The following is a 23,489-nucleotide window of genomic DNA, read 5'->3' on the forward strand; positions in this document are numbered from 1 at the left end:
ATTATTATTATTATTATTATTATTATTATTATTATTATTATTATTATTATTAAACACAAAAACTCAACATGGGTTTCAGAGAAACAAGTCATGCCAGACAAATCTTTTCCCCCCTCCTTTTTATTGTTAAACTTTATTTCACAATACATAATGCATCAAACATATTTATCTCATATTCAATCAGCGTGAATTTTGATTATCCCTTAATCCCTTCTATTCTTTACTCATAGATGTTTAAATTCTTTTAAGTTTCTTTTAAACATACTTCCTTTCCCCTTGATAGCCGAAATTATCTATACCAATTTTCCCTTCTCCATCTTCTTTTCCTTTTCTTGTGACACTTGTATTCCATAAGAAGGTCTAATAGTTTATCTCCCACGCTATAATTTCACTTATATTACACTATGTCTACACTGGAGAGAGACCTATATATATAATCGGTAATCTTGATGTTCTCCTTCCTTTATAACTATCTGTTCCAAGGGTAGCTTTAACTCTACAGGGTTGTCATCTTTTGTACTTAACCTCCACTTCCCTCCTTAACATTGTCCTTTTTTCTTACAAGCTTTTGTCTATTATCTATGCCAGACAAATCTAATCTCTTTCTTTGATAAAATTACTAGCTTGGTAGATGAAGGGAATGCTGTGGATATAATATATCTTGATTTCAGTAAGGCCTTTGACAAAGTTCTCCATGACATTCTTGCAAACAAGCTTGTAAACTGTGGGCTAGACAAAGGAACTGTTACATGGATCTGTAATTGGATGACTGGCCAAACCCAAAGGGTGCTGAACAATGGCACCTTTTCATCCTGGGCCATAGGGCTCTGTTCTGGGGCCAGTGTTATTCAACATCTTTATCAATGAGTTGGATGACAGAATTGGGAGCATACTTATCAAATTTGCAGATGACACCGAATTAGGAGGAATAGGTAATACCCCTCAGGACAGGATCAAAATTCAAAATGACCTGAATAGACTAGAAAGCTGGGCCAAAGCTAACAAAATGAATTTCAACAGGGAGAAATGTAAGGTACTGCACTTAGGGCAGAAAAATGAAATGCACAGATATAGGATGGGGGACACCTGGCTGAATGAAACTACATGTGAAAGGGATCTGGGAGTCCAAGTAGACCATGAATTGAACATGAGTCAACAGTGTGATGCGGCAGCTAACAAGGGCAATGCGATTTTAGGCTGCATCAATAGAAGTATAGTGTCTAGATCAAGTGAAGTAATAGTGCCACTATATTCTGCTTTGGTCAGGCCTCACTTGGAATATTATGTCCAGCTCTGGGCACCACAATTCAAAAAGGACATTGAGAAACTGGAGCATTTCCAAAGGAGGGCAACTAAAATGATGAAGGGTCTGGAAACCATGTCCTATGAGGAATGACTCAGGGAGCTGGGGATGTTTACCCTGGAGAAGAGAGGGTTAAGAGGTGATATGATAGCCCTGTTTAAATATTTGAAGGGTTGTCATATTGAGGGAGCAACCTTGTTTTCTGCTGCTCCAGAGACTAGGACCCGGAGCAATGGATGCAAACTGCAGGAAAAGAGATTCCACCTAAACATTAGGAAGAACTTCCTGACAGTAAGGGCTGTCCAACAGTGGAACACAATCCCTCGGAGTGTAGTGGAGTCTCCTTCCTTGGAGGTCTTTAAACAGAGGCTGGATGGCCATCTGTCGGGATGCTTTGATTGAGATTTCCTGCATGGCAGAATGGGGTTGGACTGGATGGCCCTTGTGGTCTCTTCCAGCTCTAATTCTATGATGCTATGATTCTATGTGACTGGCTTGGTCAGTTTCTTCTCTTGGCCACTCTGTGTGTGTGTGCGTGTGTGTGTGTGTGTGTGTTCAAGTCGCCTGTCAACCTCTGGCGACACCATGCATTTTGTAGGGTTTTCTTAGGCAAGAAATACTCAGAAGTGATTTTGCCAATTCCTTGCTCTGAAATATGTAGCCTTCAGCACCTGCAATTTATTGATGGTCTCCCATCCAAGTATCACCATAGCTGAGCCTGCTTAGCTTCCCAGATCAAATGGGATCTGGTGCCATCATAATTATAGGAAGATGAGATCTTTTTAGTATACAGTTTTATACAGTAGTATACAGTGTCTCATGTATAGCAGTGGGCAGGTGCTTTTATGAAGACTTCCTTCATCATTTCCCCCCCTTGGTTTTGTTTAAAACGTAAGCTCTGAGTAAATTTACTCATTTGGTGAAAGGTGGAGTTAACAGCAAAAGCATTAGGAGCCATAGAAGGGAAGCCAAGCTCCAGATTTCTGATGTGAACAAAAGCCTTTTATCTGTAATTAGGGAACCCACCAGGAGATGAAATCTTTAAAAGAAAAAAAGAGAGAGCTTTACAAACAATCTGCTTGGCAAGTTGCAAGCTTCATTGAATGAGGAGGGAGGAGGATTGGGCCACAGCAGGTTTGGCTAATGCTTCTCAATTCTTTTTTATGTATTTAGGCTCTGTCATGTTTTCCCAGAGGGTCAAGACTTTTATGGCTTGGAATTTCCTTGCTATTTCTAACTAAGCAGCAAGTCAGTTTCTTGTGAATGTATTGGACTTCAGGAGTTTATCCATAGACTGAGTACAAGCATACAGACTCTGTTACTTTTGTCTTTCTACATATTTTCACTGATCACACAGAATAGTACCACTCTATTCAGCTTTGGTCAGACCTCACATGGAATCCTGTGCCCAGTTTTGGGACCACAATTCAAGAGGAACATTCACAATAGCAGCTTCATTTATATAGCGCTTCATACCACACTAAGCATTCTCTAAGCGGTTTACAACTGTAAGCTAATTGCCTCCCAAAAGCTGGGTTCTCACTTTAGCAATCTTGGAACGATGCAAGGCTCAGTCAACCCTGAGCCCTGGCTGGGATTGAACTCACAATGTGGTTTGTGAGCAAGTGGCTGCCGTGCTGGCATTTAATCTCATTGACAAGCTGGAGTGTGTCCAAAGGAGGGCAATCAAAATGATTAAGGATCTGGAAATCCCCAAGCCCTATGAATAGAGATTTAGGGAGTTGGGTATGTTAAGTCTGGGGAAGAGAAGGTTAAGGGGTGACATAATAGTCATGTTTAAATATTGGAAGGTATGTCATATTGAGGATGGAGCAAGCATGTTTTCTGCTGCTCCAGAGAATAATAATAATAATAATAATAATAATAATAATAATAATAATAGGTTTTATTTATATACCGCCCAATCACTGGGAATCCGAGCGGTTTACAATAGAGGGAATAACAGACAGTTCCCTGCCCACAGGCTTACAATCTAAAAGACACGACACAAAAGGAGAAGGGAATGGTGAGGGGGGGAGGGAATCAGGTCCAGCATTCTTCTCTCCTTCTGAGGCCTGTAAGTAATAATAATATTATTATGAGAATAGTAAGTAAGTAAGTAAAAGTTTATTTATATACCGCCTTTATAAGACCAAGGCGGTTTCCAACATACATACAACAATACAGCAATATAAAAACATCAAAACATAGCATTAAAAACCTTTTACACTAAAACAATAAGCACCACAATTCGTGCCAGTTTGACATGCTGACGAAGGGGGCGAGGAGAGAATACTTTAGGGGTCAGGGAATCAGGGGTAAGCTTGCTCGAACAAGAATGTTTTTAACCCCTTCCTAAACTGGGTAAGGGAGGCAGCTGAGCAGAGCTCAAAGGGCAGCGCGTTCCAGAGGCTGGGGGCCAAGATGGAGAAGGCCCTCTTAGTGGTGGCAACTAATCTGGCCTCTGGAACCCTTAACAATTGCTGCCCAGTTGATCTGAGTGTGCGGGGCGGATTGTACGGGGAGAGGCGGTCCTCTAAGTACCCTGGGCCCAAGCCATTTAGGGCTTTATAGGTAACAACCAACACCTTGTATTGCGCCCGGAAGCGAATAGGCAGCCAATGGAGGTCTTTTAAGACTGGTGTTATATGGCTGGTTCTAGGTGTATTAGTAACCAGCCTTGCTGCCATGTTCTGTACTAATTGTAGCTTCCGGGTATGGTACAAGGGTTGCCCCATGTAGAGCGCATTGCAGAAGTCCAAGCGAGAGGTTACCAGAGCATGTACCACCGTTTCTAGGTCAGCCCGGCCCAGGTAGGGACGCAGTTGGCGTATCAGCCGAAGCTGATAACAGGTGCTCCTGACCGTCGCACTCACCTGAGATCTAAGGTGAAGCGACGAGTCAAGGAGCACCCTCAAACTGCGTATCGAGTCCTTCACAGGAAGCGTGATCCCGTTTAGGACAGGTGGAACCAACGCCATTCCCGGACCGGGGGAACCTCTCACAAGTACTTCCGTTTTCTCTGGATTCAAGCTGAGTCTGTTTTCCCTCATCCAGCCCATTACCGACTCCAGACAGGCCACGAGAGGAGAGATGCCATCCCCGGTCACTGCATCAGTCGGAGACATAGAGAAGACTATTTGGGTGTCATCAGCGTACTGATAACCCCGCGCCCCATGTCTCCGGATGATCTCTCCCAGCGGTTTCATGTAAATGTTGAAAAGCATGGGAGACAGAATGGCTCCTTGAGGGACCCCAGATGTAAGGGTCCTCCTGTCGGAGCACACGTCCCCCAGCTGCACCATCTGGAACCTCCCAGAGAGGTAGGATCGGAACCACTGGAGCGCAGTGCCCCCGATTCCCAACTCTGCCAGGCGCTCCAGAAGGATACCATGGTCAATGGTATCGAAAGCCGCTGAGATGTCTAAGAGCACTAACAGGGACACGCTCCCCCTGTCCATGCCCAGACGGAGATCATCGACCAAGGCGACCATAGCAGTCTCAACCCTGTAACCCGCCTGAAAAAGAGATTCCACCTCAACATTAGGAAGAACTTCCTGACAGTAAGAGCTGTTTGACCATGGTATACATTCCATTGGAGTGTGATGGAGTCTCCTTCTTTGGACCTCTTTAAACAGAGGCTGGATGGCCATCTGTCAGGGATGCTTTTATTGTGATTCCTGCATGGCAGGGGGTTGGACTGGATGCCCCTTGGGGTCTCTTCCAAGAACTTCCTGATGGTAAGAGCTGTTTTTTAGCAGAGGCTGGATGGGCATCTGTCACAGGGAGGGGTTTGATTTGTGTATTCCTGCATGGCAGAATGGGGTTAGATTGGATGGCCCTTGAGGTCTCTTCCAACTCTACGATACTATGATTCTATGAGCTGGTGGTGAGAAACGACAGAGGATGCAGGCGATAAGGACCAGGCTGAGCAGCGGTGAGGGGATGGGATGGGTCTTGAGGAACCCTAAATCTTGTGGTCACTGGTACTAGAAGCTTCTTTTGAATGAAAATTAATATGCAAGAAATCCAATTCTGTGTCCAGTGCCATACTGCACACTTTCCCCGGCACTCAGTAGGAAGAACTTCCTGACAGTATGGGCTGTTTGACAGTGGAACACTGTCCCTCGGAGAGTGGTGGAGTCTCTTTCCTTAGAGGTCTTTAAACAGAAGCTGGATGGCTATCTGTTGGGGATGCTTTGATTGAGAGTTCCTGCATGGCAGGGGGTTGGACTGGATGGCCCTTGCAGTTTCTTCCAACTCTATGATTCTATGATTCTGTGCAGTTCCCAGCAGTTTCTTTTCTTCCTAGAATATCTCAGAATTCAAGGAACACAGCCCCATGCTGGTATTTCAGATCAAAGGTGTAGGAAATGTTGAAAGACAAGTCGGGCAGCTTCACCCCTCTGGGTGCTCCTGTGTCACCAAAATGTTCTGCTGTGAAGGACCATCAGAAAATTCATGGGTTTGAGGCAAGGCCTACTGGATGTGGGGGTGCTACATGCGCCATGAATTAGTGCCTCCTGAAAATGCTACAGCTGCCTTTTGGAGAAAAAAAAAAGAACACAGTTAATGAAATAGAATTTGAGTCTCATGTCATTGGACTAATTGCCTTTTTCCTCCCCAGAATTCATTTTGATGCTGCCCCCTTCCTCAAGAGGAGAGCACAATTGACAACTCTCTGCTGAAGATAGAGCCACATGTGTACTGAAGTCCCAAGATCCCCATGAGTTACCTTCCACCTCTGGAAAGGTAGAGGTAAGTTGTCCTTCCCAGATTATTTCTTTCCCTTGCTCTTTCTCTCTTCCCTGTGATTTTTTTTTAAAACACAAGAATTGCTGAAACCTGTCAGAGATGTTATGTGTAGAGGAATCTCTTCATGTGGAATGAATTGCTGGAACTGCCCAAAGCAGGAATCCTGCATTCTCCCTTTCTCTCTCCCCTCTGCTCTGTATATGGTGGGTTTGTTTCCAGTGTATTACTGAGCATAGAACCAAGTCATGCTGTGTTTGCTGTTGCCAAACTTGTCTTCAAAGCACATCATAACAAAAGATACTGCTGGGTTGGACAAGTGTGGGAAACCGGACTGTCTCCCGGCCCCAGTTTCAGTGCGGATTGCCACCTGTCATTGGAGTCCCGGAGGCTGAGGTTCCTTGGCTAGATTGCAACAATTAGAGCGTTTATTAAGATGTAACCAGAGAGTGACCCTGGTGGAAAAGAAGCATTTCACAGCAGGAAAACCCACCTTTTCCTTTGCAACATTGGCAGCTAATCTTCCATATCAGCTACTTGAGAAATCTGGCTTAGTAAACCTACAGTTACAGTGCAATAGTGGATAGGTTACACTCCTCCATAGTATTTCAGTCCAACTTTGATGATAACATGTATATGTAGCCACTTGTATGTTTGTTCCCCCCTCCAATACTGGAAGCACTATTGCAAATTGCTAACTGGCTAGTGAAGTTGCTAAAAAGTTGATGTCTGCATACTCTGAAACAACAAAGGATTTTTGAAAGGTTGATTTGAAGGTGTTCAAATTCTGGAATTAATATAGCATGGCCAGCATAGTGTAGTGGATTGAGGGGTGGACTATGACTCTGGAAACCAGGGGTTTGATTCTCCGTTTGACCCTGAAACCCACTGGGTGATCTTGGGCAAATCACACGCTCTCAGCTTCAAGGAACGGCAATGGCAAACCTCCTCTGAAGACATCTTTCCAAGAAAACTCCATGGCCTTAAAGTCACCATAAGTCAGAAACAACCTGAAGGCACACAACAACAACAAAAATACTTGCATCAACTAGGGATCTGCATACAGTTTCAAAGCTGCTTTTCTCTCATTGCCTCTCCCCCGCCCCTGGATTTTGAGATTTTTGAGAGTGCAGAGTGTGGTACTTCTGTAGAACTACAAAACCACAACTACTGAACCAGTTAACATTATTGTGTGGATGTATCCCTGAAAAGTTGACTCTATAGGTACTGAGTTGAAATTATATTTCCTCTTCCTTCTCCTCTTCCTCTATCCGTTTATATCCTCCTCCTTTTCCAATACTGGGACTAAGACTGTTTACATTTTTAAAAAATATATATAGAGACTGACTCCTATGGTTCAAGGTGTTTTATTGTAATAAATATACCTTTGGTTCACCATAGCTTTGGTCTCAGGACACTCCCTCCGCCGCATACCTTAGCTTGTCAGTCTAAACCCATTTGTATGATTCACAGAGACCACGAAGAAGAAGGACAGGTTGCTTACCTGTAACAGTATTTCTTCGAGTGGTCATCTGCGAATACATACAAATCCCACCCGTCCGTCCCCTCAGTGTCCTGCTCACATTGGCTCTTTCCATCGCCTGCTTGGCGGAAAAATTGCGGAACTGGGGAAAAGAGCGGGAAGGCAGGGGCCTTATAACGGGTGGGCGGAGTTACCGCCAAAAAGTTTCAATATGTTGCAGAGTTAACTCTGCCCAGTGATTCCAGTAGGTTCCGAGCAGCACTGCGCAGGCGCAGTGAAACCCATTTGTATGTATTCGCAGATGACCACTCGAAGAAATACTGTTACAGGTAAGCAACCTGTCCTTCTCCTCTTCCTCTATCCGTTTATATCCTCCTCCTTTTCCAATACTGGGACTAAGACTGTTTACATTTTTAAAAAATATATATAGAGAGATTAAAATACATACAAAGACTACTATCAGGAAAAACATATAAAAGTTATTTTAAATGCAGTTCAGCCATCTTTGATTAAAAGCAATTAAAGCCATTAGACATCCATTGAGAGACAGACGATAAAGATTAGCAAAACAACACACCATTAAAGGCCACTTCAGACCATTCTTTAGGGCTACAATAAGTCAAAACTGACATGATGACTCATAACAGGAACAAAAAATCATTACTGAAATGCAAACTGAATAATAAAATGTTTTTCGTTGCTTGTGGAAGGACAGCAAGAATGGAGCCATCTTAGCCCCTCTAAGGAGGGAGTTGCAAAGCTTGGGAGCAGCCACCAAGAAGACCCTCTTTCTTGTGTCTACCAAACATGCCTGAAAAGGTGGTGGAAGTGAGAGAAGGGCCTCCTCCTAAAGATCTTAGAACCTGGGTAGGATCATATGTGAAGGCAGTAATCCTTCAGATAGCTTGGACCCAAGCTTTATAGGTCATAACTAGCCATTTGGATTGTGTCCAGAATTACACCGGCAGCCAACTGAGTTCTGGGAACAAGGGACCAGTGGGCTCCATGTAGTTGGCCCCGGTCAACAAACTTATTGGCTCTCTTGGAGCCAACTGAAGCTGCTGAGTACTTTTCAGAGGCAGACCCATCTAGTTTGGAAAATTACATTTTCCAGCCTTACAGGAGCCACACATCCCAACACTCACCCCAAAATATACATTCCACCAAAATTTTGACATCAGAGTACCACTCTACCTCAGCTGGATGGTATTGTGGGGAAGAACAGAAATGGTCTGTGGGACCTGAAAAAAACTGAGACTGGAATGACACCAGTATTGGCAAGAATCAGTCCTCTACAAAGCGGATATTCTACAACCAGGTTGCCGCAGCAGAGAAGGCCCACCGGTGGGACACAGAAGAAGGCCTCCTAAAGAGATCTCAGTTTTCAGGCAGGTATATATAGTGTCAAGATTTAAGGTCCCAAGCCCTGTAGGTCTTTAGGACCTTGAATTTGGATAGAAGTGTATTGACAGCCACTGCAGTTCTTTAAAACAGGTGTTAAATGGTTTCTATATTGTGTTCCCAATCAGCAACCTACAGTACCTCCTCCATTGTGTATTAGCTGAAGCTTCTGAGTCTTTTTCAAGGGCAAGCTTACATATGGTACATAGTATTGTAGCTAAGGTATACCTGTAAGGCTGGATGTAAGTACTCTGAGTAGAGGTTGATGTTAACTTCTGTATATATAGCCAGCGTTACTGGTGGCAGTGTCATCATGCGCATTGTTGCTGCCATTCCTCCATGCCACTTGTAATCTGAGAGAGAAAATTGCACACATTGGAGACATTACATGCTGAATTTTCAATGGAAATGTGCTTTTAAACACTAAAACCTTTAAATCCATTTTATAGTGTTTTAATGTATTGTTTTTAAATTGCTTTTAAACTTTTTGTAAACTTTTTTTAATTTGTTGTTATGGAAGTTGCATTGGTTCTCATCCTGGGAGAAAGGTGACATATAAATAAAGGAAATAAATAAAGTAAATAATAAATAAAATAGTCTTAGTGTCTATTGCTTTAAGGCAGACACTTTCCCATTAATGTTATTTTTCCTACTCTCTTGTTGCAGTGAAACAGAGACTGTTTATTTTATCCTTGATCAGCCAAATATCTAACTGCACTTTCATTGGAGAATGCTGCCAAATGCAAAAATGAAGCAAAATAAAAGGATAAACTACCCAGGCAATTAATCATAGATATCTTATCCTGGTTTCTGTTGGTGGAGAACCAGACTAACATATATTAATATTGTTTAACTACCCGCTGTTGTTACCTCTTGTTACTATAATAGGTTTGGGAAGAGGTAGAACAAGAAATGGGAGCTGAGGTGAGGGCCTTAGCAGGTTGATCTCTAGGATTAGGAAAAAAGATCCAGCCCTTTTGAGTGCTTGAGTGAGAGGTGCAGCAGAAATCCAGGGACCAGGTGCAAGAAACAGTGTGTGATGAATTCTGGGTAATTGAGCCCAGAAAACCATCACTAAAAAGGCTTGGGAACCCAGTCTAGAAACAGAGGTGTCCCAATTGAGGCTGTATTTGCTCCTTCTGCTACCCAGAAGAATGGAATTCTTTGCTAATTTTGTTCTCAGTGGAAGCAACAAGTGATTTTGTTCATTGTCTTCCTTTCTGGAAGAAAGGTTTATTATGCTTTGTCTGTTCTGACTGTAGAATAGAGTGCCTCTGAATGTGATGAATCTCCTTCTTTGCAGGTCTTTAAATGGCGGTTGTATGGTCACCTTTCAGGAGTGCTTTAGTTGCACATTCCTGCATGGCAGCAAGTTGGACTACATTGCCCTTGTGGTTCCTTCCAGCTCTAAGATTCTATTCTATTCTATGTTTCAGTTTTGTTTTGTGTTAGCTTTACTGCATTCCATAAAATGTTTCCATTCTAAACTGCTCTAGATTTGATTGATTGATTGATTGATTGATTGCCCTCCCTTTCTCCTTGCCTAGGATCCAAGGCAGCTTACATCTGGTTAAAAGAAGGTACAGCTACAAAAGAATGAGTGCAAATGTTTAAAAACCTAATAACAATTGTATTAAAGACACAAAGGCCTGTTACAGACAGCCAAAATAAAGCTGCTTCGAGTCACAGTGGAGATATGGTGTTTGAATGATGCATGCGTCCTAAGAATCCAGAAGCCACACCAAAGCTGCACTCCAGTCCTTAGGGCTGGAGTGTGGCTTTGGTGCGACTTCTGGACTCTTTGGACGCATGCATCATTGAAACACCATACCTCCACTGTGACTCGAAGCAGCTTTATTTTGGCTGTCTGTAACAGGCCAAAGTTATAGCAGTTGAAAACACATTTGAAACATAGTAGAAAAGCTAATACCTCAGCCCTAATAAAGCCCCTTGTGCTACATGAATTATGAGCCAAAGCCAAATACAAAAGGTCTTTGCTTGCTGGCAGACAGAGAGGGGACCAACTGGTGCCCTGGTGGTGCAGTGGTTAAATGCCTGTCCTGCAGCCACTCACTCAAAACCATAAGGTTGCGAGTTCAATACCAGCCAAAGGGCTCAGGCTTGACTCAGGCTTGTATCCTTCCGAGGAGGTTGCTAAAATTAGTACCCAGATTGTTGGGGGTAATTAGCTTACAGCTGTAAACCACTTAGACACTGCTAGTTCGGTATGAAGCGGTATATAAATGAAGCTGTCTGGTTTTTTTTGGTTTGAACCTCCTGTGTATCATGAAAGGTGGAATACAAGTCCAAATGAATTAATAAAATACCTTACATGTTGTGGTTTTAGGGAAGACAAGGGACCATGCTAGAATAAGCATTCTCTTTTTCAAACAGGAATGCTTAGCTGGATTGTGGGGATTTGACCTGAAGCACCCAACGTCTCTCCTGTACCTGTACTTTAGAAATCTGCCGTCCTTTGAGGCTGAGAGAGTGTGACTTCCCCAAGGTCACCCAGTGGGTCTCCATGGTTAAGTGGAGAGTTGAACCCTGGTTTCGCATAGTCCTAGTCCCAACATTCAAACCGCTACCCCACAGTGGTTGGTATATGATCTTACTAGGGCAGTGATGATGAACCTTTTAGGGGCCGACTGCCCAAACTGCAACCCAAAACCTATTTATTTATTGCAAAGTGCCATGTCCCTCTGGCTTTCTAGTAACAAACTCTGGCAAACTGTGCTGGGGTGATGGCACATGTGCCCACAGAGAGGGCTCTGAGTGCCACCTCTGGCATGCGTGCCATAGGTTCACCATCACTGTACTAGGGGATTATACCTGGTTCACCCAAATGGAGCACCCTGTTTCCTTATATTGTGTGTTGTGCTTTGGGTAGTGTGTCTCTGTGTGTAGTTACACTGGAGCTGTCGCATTCACTCCCTCTTAGTCATTCATTCAGTACTTCAGATGGCGAGGAGGATGCAGGTAAAAGGCATGTCACTCTGTTATTGATGATGTGAGGAAAGAGTAAATTGTTGGTTTTAGCTGTGTTGCAATGTAGCTAACAAGACACTTTCTTGGAGCAGGCCACAGTTCACTGATGAGAATAATTCGATTAGCATTGAAAATAGGCTCTCCTTTCCTTGTGTGTTCATGTTAAATTTGCAAGAACCAGAGGTGATGGCTTGGTTAAGATCACGGTAAATATGGAAAAGTCTTTAAGGTTGGGTGGAAAAACCAGTGCTAGAGATTTATGTAGTCTGACAAAGAGAACTCCCTTATTAACAAACCTTTCGAACTTAAAAAGCAGGGAATTTGAGTGAAAATGTTTTGATTTCAAGGGTAAATATTCACAGTCCTACTTTAATTTTTGTACTTAGTCAAAGCTTGGAGGCTCCTGGTTTTAGTATGTTTCAGTGAATCCCACATTCAGCTCAACTCTAATTATCTTGTGTGTTTGAGATAAGATTTTGCTTTGAAATTTCACATGCATGAGAGATAATTGTGAGCAATATTTAATGCTAAATACCTGTTTTAAACCCATTAATCTAGCTGATAATTATATATTTTTGCACATGTGTGGTCAAAGAATGTTGGCCAACATTGTACAATTCACTATATTTTATCTACCAGCTTGTTAGTGTTCTGCTTGAATAACACCTCCCACACTTGGTTGGGTAGTAGTTGCAGACAGCAGATACAAAATACCGTGACATCTGAGAAACTGGCTAATTTGTCAGTAGACAACAATCTGTTTAATCAGAAACGAGGGTACATCTAATGAACTAATGTACATTGACATAAAATTTCACAAGAGAGCCAGTGTGGTGTGCTGATTTGAATGTTTGTACTATGACATTGGAGACCAGGGTTCAAATACTCACTTGGCCATGGAAAGCCAGCGGGTGGCTTTAGGCAGCTCACACTGTCTCAGCCTCAGGGGGGGGGCCAAGGCATCCCCCAACAGATCTTACCATGATAGGTTCGTTTTAGGGTTTCCATAAGCCAGAAATGACTTGAAGGCAGACGACAGCAACAATAATAAAATTTCACATTACAGTAAGCCAGTTACTTTAAGGTGCATAAAAGTGTTTGCCATTTTATTAGTAATTATGAAAGAGAAGTCTACAAGGAGACATGCCAATTTTGGGGCGAAAGTGGGAAAACAGCAACAACAACTGTATACATCAGAATTGATTTCGACTCAGTCTTGGGTAATAATGAGGCTGCTGCCACACTGCAGAATTAATGCACTTTGACACTGCTTTACCTGCCTTGGCTCCACCCTATGGAACCTTGGGATTTGTAGTTTGTTGTGGCACCAGAACTCTGGAAGAAAAGGATAAAATCTCACAAAACTATAAAACCCAGTATTCTGTAACATTCAGCTGTGGCAGTTAAAATGCTATCACACTACATTAATTCTGCAGTGCAGGGGCAGCTCTAGTATAATACTCAAGCCACTAGACCACACTAGATCACAAAGTTTTCCCTCGCAAGTTTTATTCCAAGGAGGTTTGCCATGGCTTTTCTCTGAAGCCGAGAGGATGTAACTTTTCCATGGTTGAGTGTGAATTTGTATCCTGGTTTCTTAGAGTGCTAGTTTGACACTCAGATTGCTGCTCCATAAATATGGTTTTACCTGTAGTCTTTTTTATTATGTAACCTGCTTTTCACCATTGGGGAAAAGGTGGGGTTTAAATAAAGACATCAAATAGAATAATACTTTATGCTACAGAAGCCTTTCTAAATTCCTCCGGTGCTAACATGAGGGTGGTGGTAAGGTTTTACATATAAGCAACAGGGAGTATTTAGAAGGGTTTCTGGTAGTAGCTATTTGATGCTAACATTGCTGCTTTCTAAGTACATGTTCTTGATTGGTGCAATGAAACTTTGTAAGGTTCTGTGGGGTATATTTCCCTCTCCTTTCAAAAAAGGCATTATGCAAGCAGTATGACTTTTCACAATTTTACATGCATGACGAATGGTGTATCTAATAAGTTGAAAGGGACTTCGGGCATGCTCTGATTTCCCCCAGCAGTAGCTTCAGGACTACTTCCATCAATTCTTTTTGTTTGCCATCCTTATCCGTACATTGCAAGACGAGTAGCCACATGTTTTTGAAAATACGTGGCTGGAGGTGATCTTCTTAAACTTTTTGGGCTTCAACCATTTAGAGCTTTGCTGTTAACCTGAACTTGCTTTAATGTTCCAAAGAGTACAGGAAGGGGCCGAGAATCCCCGATCAGTGATATAACTGATATTCAATCCTTGTGCCATGATGATGGAAAACTGGCCTAGCTAGTTTGCTGCTGCTGCTTCTGGCTTTTGAAAAAAGCCAAGGTGTGTGACAAATGGGTGTCATCTTTCTGCATTCCTTCACCCATAAAAATGTTTAATGGTTTGTTTCCCTTCCCTTGAAACTTAGGAAAGTTTGATTGCCCCACCAGACTGTTTATTTCATACAGCTTGGAGATGTTTTTGCTTGGCAGTTTCTCGGTATCTTTAATGTTCAGGGAATGGTTTTAATTCACTGAATGACTTGTGGGGGTGGGCGGGTTGCAGAGCAAGCATGGGAAATCTCTTTTTCTTTTCTTTTCATTTTTGGTGGTTGGGAACCTACTACTTTTACAGCCCACTTTGAGGCTTTTACTCCTCTGCAGTCTAGTCTTGCCTTCCTTGGGAGAAACACATCAGGTGGATGCAGGTCTTTTGTTTTCTGGAATCGGAAGACAAGTTGCAGTGAAAACCACATATCCCACTTTTTTATATGCTAAGGCCCCATTCTCACTAGCCCATTTGCTCTGGAAGGAACTGGGCAGATCCGGTTGCCCCCATACCTAATCCCCCGGGTAGAAGTTCTCACTACCCTTTACCTTGACCGGTGCAATTTGCCCCTCTGAAGTTCACATTTGCAGTACCGCTTTAAAATGGAGCCTCCTCTGTTGTCAATCAAATTCACTTCCACTTTCGTCAAAGGTGACATATCCTACAATCATTGGCCAACAGAATTGGTTCTTCCCCCCCTCCTTTTTAAAAAAAAATGGCGGCAGTGTGTGCATATTCTGTCAACTTGTCAAATTTAAAAACCTCCAGGTGCATGTGTGTGTTGTGTGTATTTGTGTCATTACAGATTATGGCAACCTTAAAACGACTCCCTACTGGGGTTTTCTTGGCAAGATTGGTTCTGAGGAGATTTGCCATTGCCTTTCCCCTGAGGCTGAGAGAGTGTGACTCCCCAAAGTCATGGATTTCCACAGCCTTCCCTCTGAATGCCAGCCTCTAGCTTCCCCTTCGCTTCCAGCCCAGCATTTCCTCCTCTTTGGAACCTCTTCCCTTCCCTTCGCTTCCAGCCCAACGCCACCTCTGAAGCCCTTGCCTCCCCCCGTATACCAGCCTCTTCCCTTCCCTTCCCTTCTAGCCAAATGCCACCTCCGAAGCCCTTGCCTCCCCCTCAAGGATGCCAGCCTCTTCCCTTCCCTTCGCTTCCAGCCCAATGCCACCTCCGAAGCCCTTGCCTCCCCCCCAATGCCATCCTCTTCCCTTCCAGCCCAAAGCATACACATAATCTGTCACAACAACAACAACAATAATAATACCTCACCTCAGAATGCCATCTTTGCATCCTCTTTCATTGCTTTCCCTCCGATTGCCACCCTTGAGTGCCATCTCTCCTTACATACACATATGTAGCAAAAGCATTCACACATTGAATCAATTTGCCAAATTTAAAAGAAAACACAAGCTTTCACATATTCTGTCACACACACGCACACACACACACACACACACACACTTTAAAAAATGCCACTTGCAGAGTGACCTGTTGTGCCGGCAGCAAGCAAACGAAAGGGAAATGTAGCACAATCAGACAATTCTATCAATGTGTATCAACCTGTGGAACAAGCATTCGCATAATCTGTCAAAAATAAATTTACAAGAGAGAGAGAGAGAGAGAGAGAAGGAGGCATGTTCCGTTCTCTGTCCTCCCTCTGACATAAATCCCGTCCCTGAACTTGACCAGATCATGAACAGGGCCAAGTTCACATTTGCCGGCAGCAGGGAAGAACCGGGTTTTCCAAAAAGGTAGGGGAAATAATCCACTTTCGAAAAAAAACACTCTAAAGGGCAGGGCTAGGCAACCTTTTTGAGCCGGGGGCCGGGTTGCTGTCCCTCAGACAACTGGGGGGCCGAAGCCCAAAAATAAATAATTAAATAATTTTTTAAAAATTTAAATAAATAAACTGGGACAAATGTAGGACAAAATTTTCAATTGGTGGACACTTTTTTAAAAAGTGGAGGACACAGGAAAAAATTTGCTGATTTTTAAAAAAATGTTAATATAAATGCATGTTTCTGAGGCTTCTATAGACAATTGCCCCTGCGCGTGAGAGGCCAAAGGCCCCGGCGGCAATCGGCGGCAGAACCGGGCTGGGGCCGGTCCCAAGGCCTTGCCGGGCCGCATCCGGCCCGCGGGCCGCAGGTTGCCTACCCCTGCTAAAGGGGATTTGCCCTGCATCTGGTGTGCAAGACCCTAGTTTTGATGTGTTTAAACCGGTGCCAGTGGGAACTTCCGACTTTAAATCTGGGTTACAATTTAGTACAAAAAGTAGTCTGAATGGCCCCACTGTTGGGGAGCCTTCTGTTGGAGATGAAAAGAAAAGAAAGGATGAGTAAGACAGCCTTTTCTTTCATTAGCAGCAGAGAAAGAAAATAAAATGGTACACCTTTATCACCTGAAATGCCCACTGAGAATTGCCATTCTTATGTTATGATACCCTCAACAGCCAAAAGTGTTTGATAAGATAGATCTAGTAGGGGAGATTTTCTCTGGCTAAGTAGGAATAGGTATCTGGGTTAGGCAAGTCCAAATTAAACAGAATAGGTATGGATATAGCCTGATTCCCCTTAGGAGTTCCATAAGCTTTGGTTAGGCCTCAGCTGGAATATTGTGTCTAGCTCCAGACACCACAGTTCAAGCTAAATTGTGTTTAGAGAAGGACAACCAAGATAACTAGAAGTCTGGGAACCAAGTGTTACAAGGATCGACTTAGAGAATTGGGTATGTTTAAGTTGGAGAATAGAAAACTGAGAAGTGACATGATAGCTATAATTAAATATCTGAAGAGATGGCATGCTGATGATGGAATAACCTTGTTTTCTGCTGCTCCAGAGACTAGGATGAGAACCAATGGATTGAAGTTCCAATGACCAGAAGGGATGTTAGGTCACTTCTGGTTTGCTGGAATGTTCTGGTGTGGCATGCTGGGTGGCTGACGGAGAAGGGAATAGCCCTGAGCAAGGGATGGACTTACCCAAGGAATGTCTTTGTGACAAAATAACTGGAAAGTGGAAAGGCCGTTCCTTCATTGTTGGGGTGGGAGGAACAGTGTACTTCTGAGTGTTGCTGAACTACAACACCCAATGTCCCTGCCCCTGAACTACATCTCCCATTGTCCCTCAGGGGTGCTGGGGGAAGTTAGAATTCACCAAATGCCTTTTGAAGGGGGGCTAGGTTTCCTGGCCCTACTTTAAGATAACTGGTGTTTGTCTCAGGAAGTTTGTGCTATCTGAAGTTTCTGGCAATTAAAGTGACATTAAAACTAGCACAGAGTATTTGGAAGTATCTAGTCACTGTCTGAAACAAAGAACATCCCCTTGCATCTTTCAGAAAAGTCTTTAAGAGGTTAAAGAAAGCCTCTGGGTTAATGGTTTTGCTGCCTTCCTTTTCTCTATGTCACTTTATGTTACAATTGATTTAAAAAATGAAAGGAATACATTTATAGTAGAGAACTATCGCAAGTCATGGCTTTGGTTCTGCTGCATGCAGATGTCAATTAAAATACATTTAGAGAAGTTCTAAATGGATATTCATATCAAGGGGAGATGTTCCTTCTTGCCTTTTATAATTTACATCAAACATCACCTAGCAGTTAGAGATATTCTTATTAGAGAAATGTCATGCTAAAAGGGGATTTGGCTTACCTTTGAGAAAACCAGGAGGGCCTTGTGGACCCAGCTCAAATTGAGCAGAGGAAAAAAGCCCCACTAGACTAATTAGTGCATTTTAATAGCAAAGTCACAGTGTATCGGGCAACAGATCTTTTTTAAAAGTACACATTTAGCTGCAGATTTTATGCATTCTGAAGCAGTTTCCTTTTACCTCAAATGTAACAACAGAGGGTGAAATTGCTCTTTCACTTTCTTTGGATGTAGCTGGAATATATTAAAAGGAGTTTTCTTTTTTCATATATAAAGAATAAATGGTTCCTCACATTTGCAATGAAAATGACAAGTGAGAAGTCAGTTTCTTTCTGAAGGAGCATCAGCTCACAGCTGCAGAGAGCAGCAAAACAAAATTAAGCGGGCAAACAGTCCTTGTGCCAGAAAATGTTCTGGAATGTATAAATATGTCAAGACTGCAACATTAGCCATAAACTGGGAAATGAAGCTGGTGGCATGTGCCAGTTGTCACGAAGGCTGGCTGTTAGGAAAGGCATCTCCACCTCTTCTCTTTCCACTTCTCCTGTACTGTTCCATCAGGCTTGAGATTGGGCATGTCACGACGGGCAAAACATGAAAACATTGCATTCCCTAAATGCATAGAGAACAAGGTTCATGAATCATAATCCCCTCTGCCTGCATGTCTCCCTGTTGATGCAAAGTAAAATATTGCAATAACAGTCATGGGAGTGGACTGGACCATCCTTTTAACTTGGCTCTGATTTCTACTGGAAGGAGCTTCTTATTTTATGATGATTTAAAATAGTGGTGTAGTTTTTGTAGCTAATGATGGACTATTTACAGTTTTTAGAGGAATTCTAAACCTTCATCCTTAGCTGATTGCAGAAGAGTACTCTTTTTGGAAGTATAAGTTTCTGTAGTGGCTTGTTCCTGCTGACCACTAAAATGACACTCTGTGCTCCCATGCCTGAAATATACCCCAAAGGCACATGGAAGAGAAAACTTGCTGAAGATCATTCTGGGTCTGATCATTACCTGACTGGGAGACCACTTTGAGCTCCATCACAACAAAGAGCCAGATAGAAATGAAAATGTATAGATTTTATTGTATGCCTTCAAGTCGTTTTCCAACTTATGGTCACCCAAGGGGTTTTCTTGGCAAGATTTGTTCAGAGGAGGTTGTCCATGAAAATAAACACCTGATATTAATTGGCATAATCTGGGATGGACAAGGTTGAATGGTTGCAGTTGTACAGACCTGAACAACATGTCCATGAAAATTATAATGGTGCAAGACTAAAACAAACCTTTGGAATCCATGTCACATATAAGCTGTGTCTTGTTAACGTGGTGTTTATCCTATTAGGCTTATTCTAGTAGAGGCTTTGCAGCCTTAGGGTATTTTAGATGACATCTGTGGTAGCTTAGTACAAACCAGTCCATTTTTTCATCAGGGGGCTTCAGAACTCAGTTGATCGTGCCTTGACTCCTTCCCAGAAAATGTTTCTATGACCGTATCATGCAGGAGAAACTGGCTCTCTGAGCCAAGTTAAATGATTAGAAGAATGTGGCTGTTACAAGAGAGAGCTAGCTAATTATTTCACTGAGTAGTTCAAGGGACAAATGTTAGTACAGAGACATTTGAGAGACATTTGTTGAAATGTTGCTGCTTGTCAGGATAGACAGTTTCTTGGATTCAAGGAGCATTATTTTGGACACATTATAAAGTACTTGCGTTTGTTCACGTTCAAAGGCTTTGGTTCAGAAGATCATATTTTCAGACAATGATATGTGGCAGGGATATTGGGTACCCTCAATTTATCTACGGGTCATATCAAAATCCATAATTTTGGCCCCCAAATCTGCCCTCGACTTATCCATGAAGTCAACTTATAGTTGAATATATATGGTATTTGTCTTGCTAATTCAATCCAAGGTGTTGATCTTAACGTATAAACCCCTAAATGTCTTAGGGCCAGGATATTTGGAAAATTAAAAGAGGTAAATGTTTTCCCTTGACATGAATGTCTAGTCATAACCAACTGTAGGTAGTGGTGCTCATCTCCGTTACTAGGCCGAAGAAGAGCCAGCATTGTCCGAAGGCAACTCCGGTGGACATGTGGTCAGCATGACTGCACTGAACACTGTTACCTTCCCACCGAAGTACAGTTGTCCCTCCATATTCGCTAGGGTTAGGGGAGCAAGACCCCCGTGAATATGGAAAAACTGTAAATAACAAAAACACTGTTTTTACCTGAGAGGACACCTCTCTAGGAATCTCTAGGTCTTCCAGTGCAACTCTGTGGTCAATGTTCAACATACACTCACCATAGAATGGCACTGGAATAGCTACAAATGGTCTTTCAGTGCAACCTTTAGTTAAAGTTGACTACAGAGTTGCACTGGAGGACCTAGACAGTCCTAGAGAGAACATATTAATGAAATCCGTGAATAATCAAATCCGCAAATACCAAAGCTGCAAATATGGAGGGATGACTGTAGTCCCTATTTATCTACTTTCATTTCATGCTTTCAAACTTCTAGGTTGGCAGAAGCAGGGACTAGTGGTGGGAGTTCACCCCATCATATGGCACTTGGGCCTCGAATGGCCAACCTTCCAACCTTATGATCATCAGATCTGGTGTCGTAAATACTTATCCCTCCCATTTAAGCCTGCCAGAAATCTAAGATCTTCAGTGGATGCCTGTGAGGCTGGGTTGATGGGTACACATAACAGGGCTTTTTAAACAGGAGCATCTAACTGTGGAGGGAGGGCAGACTGGCTCCATCCGCTTTCTGACTTTACAGTTAATAGTGAAAACCATGCTATGTCATGTGACCTTTGCTTCTTAAAGTTAGGGATAGATGTTATGGCTGTAATTTTTAGCTATTTTTAATTTTATGTGGTTTAAGAACTAGTTTAAAAGAATAGTTTTAGTTTTTAATTATTCTTACTCATGTGTTTAATGTTTAAAATGCTTTTACTTGTTTTATATCAACTTCACTTCTAGGGCTGTGATGGGTTGAGATTCAAATGCCTTAAATGAATCCAAAAATTCAAATGCCTTAAATAAATCTGGGTTCATTTTGTATTTCACCTCTAATTCAGTGTTTGGGAGTAGTTAGGGACAAATAGAAAATTACTTGTAATTAATTCCTTTCCTAATAGCAAATATATAAATGTGTTCTATCATAATTGTGACTTGTTAAAATTAGCTTCACTTTTTTGCAGTGTGACTGTATATTTTTACAGTAACTACTATGATAGTTATAGGGGTGGAATATATGCTTTGAGGGTTGGTTTGTGTTGTTTCTTGTGGATGGGAAGGCTTGAGCGTGTAATATTCAGATAATTTGAATTTTTTAATCTTAGTTTTGAGCAAATAATTTAATGTTTAAAAATTGTGCATATATTGGCAACCCTTTGCTATGTATATATATGAAAGTGTTTGTAATTGTAATTGTGAAGAATTACTTTTAAAAGCCCATGCTGTGGTCAGGCTTGTAGTATGTCGAGACTAGCTAAGTATTATAGAATCATGGAATCATAGAGTTGGAAGAGACCACAAGGGCCATCCAGTCCAACCCCATTCTGCCATGCAAGTATTAGTTACTTTTTAATTTTTTTCCATATATGCTGTTGTTATTTGCCATCCAGTGGACTTTGACTTATGGTGACTCTATGAATGGAAGACCACTGGGAGCCCAGTCACCAACTGCCCTGCTCAGGTCTTGCAAATTCAGAGCAGCTGTGGTTTCCTTGATGGAATCTATCCACCTGTAATGTAGTCTCCTTTTATAGCTGGTCATCTCATCTCAAGATGTATTCAAAGTATGGCAGCCTCATTTTAGTCATCTTGAGTTCTAATGAGAAGTTAGGCTTCATTTGCTTTAAAATCATTCATTTCACAACAGTTGTTTTCCCCATCTTACGGCAACACTAAGGCACACTTGTCACCTATACTTGTCAAGATTTGTTCAGTGACTTGCCCAAGGTTACCTAGTGGGTTTGCATGGCTGAGTGAGGATTTGAACCCTGCTCTGCAGAGCTCAAACCACTACACCAGATTGGCTCTCTCCACAACAATGCATAGCAATTTTCTGTACACGTTATCCTGTATTTTATGGTCCGTCTCCTTAAATAAAACTTGCTTTTGTTTAACAGTGTCTTGCTTCTGCCTGAGTTGTTCTCCTGCGATGTTTTAATCTCTTGCCAGACCCTTGAATCACGTTTCACTTGATACCCTGCAAAAAGGAGAAGTAGTGGGTTGGAACGCCACCTGGATTCAGGTGTGTATAGACTTGTGTCTGCTAAACCCTTGACAGAATGTGGCAGCCATCCAGAGAGAGGCTCAGGTGGGGAAATGAATGGTCTGAGCCATGCCTTTTTTTTTAGGAGGTTATGGTTTTTATCCCACAGCAGGAGTGGTAAAAGTTTGAGGGTCACCTCTGTAAGCTTCAGACCCACAAGAAGACCCACAACAAAAAAGCACATCCAGAAACAGAAGTCATTATTTTTAAGGAATCCCAGCAGCCTCTTTGGCCATATTTCCTTTGGAACATTGCAGAATCTCTCCTTTTCTTTGTTTGCTGATGTTAATTAAAGGGTGGGAAACAGCGTGAGGTAATTGCTAGGTCTAGTGTTACTTCCATCTGATCGTCTAATTTTTCATGTGGTATGCTCCATTTTGGCACATTCTTGTATTTAATCCTCTGAACTATTTTAATTTTGTTATGGCCAGTTCTCTTTCCCTTTCCCCACCCCTCTTTATTCTTGCTCTCTGAAGTTCGGTTGGTTTTCTTTTCTTTTCTAAAAACTAGCCATTGTTGTGACATCTGTAGGTTTTTGAAAATTGGAGAAATGCATGTGCATTTAGTAAAATCACACATTTCTGTTTGCTTTCTGGGTGCCACCAGCATTTACTATACATATGATCATAGAGTCATAGAGTTGGAAGAGACCACAAGGGCCATCCAGTCCAACCCCATTCTGTCATGCAGGAACTCTCAATCAATGCACCAAAGACAGATGGCCATCCAGCCTCTTTAAAAACCTCCAAAGAAGGAGACTCACCAGACTCCAAGGCAGCATCTTCCACTATCGAACAGCCCTTACTGTCAGGAAGTTCCTCCTAATGTAGAGGTGGAATCTCTTTTCCTGCAGCTTGCATCCATTGCTCCAGGTACTAGTCTCTGGAGCAGCAGAAAACAAGCTTGCTCCCTCCTCAATATGACATCCCTTCAAATATTTAAACAAGGTTATCATATCATCTCTCAACACAGAGCTACACAATTTTAAGTATTGATCTTTAAAATTTATAAGTTACATTACATAGGAGCAACAGCAAGCCATATCGTTCATGCGATCAACATTTCCTTCTTTGGCCCAAGAATATATTTCTTTAAAGAGGTGGATGATAGAGAGGGGAGGTTGGAGTGTGGGACAGAGAGAGAGAGAGACTGGGGACATTACTACACAAGGCTTTTAAACTACAATTAAAGTTGGAGAATGCCATCTTTGAAAATGCTTACTGCACAACATTGTCACTGCTGTGCCTGCAAAGTGTTCTTAGAGTGTCCCTTTTCAATGAC

The 23,489-nt window shown here is 42.3% G+C and overlaps 1 protein-coding gene across 5 annotated transcripts in view; it reads left to right on the forward strand.

Moving 5' to 3' along the window:
* The window catches only part of NCOA1 (nuclear receptor coactivator 1), a 393,895-nt gene that overhangs the window by 88,636 nt on the left and 281,770 nt on the right, over positions 1-23,489 (forward strand). For all 5 annotated transcript variants that reach the window (XM_042463672.1, XM_042463682.1, XM_042463653.1 and 2 more), the window contains one exon: positions 5,931-6,061. The gene's annotated coding sequence lies outside the window, so the exon portion shown is untranslated. Of the gene's footprint in view, positions 1-5,930; positions 6,062-23,489 lie in introns of those variants that run through there.

This window comes from Sceloporus undulatus, chromosome 1, assembly GCF_019175285.1.
Source record: "Sceloporus undulatus isolate JIND9_A2432 ecotype Alabama chromosome 1, SceUnd_v1.1, whole genome shotgun sequence".
NCBI classification, from domain to species: Eukaryota; Metazoa; Chordata; class Lepidosauria; order Squamata; family Phrynosomatidae; genus Sceloporus; species Sceloporus undulatus.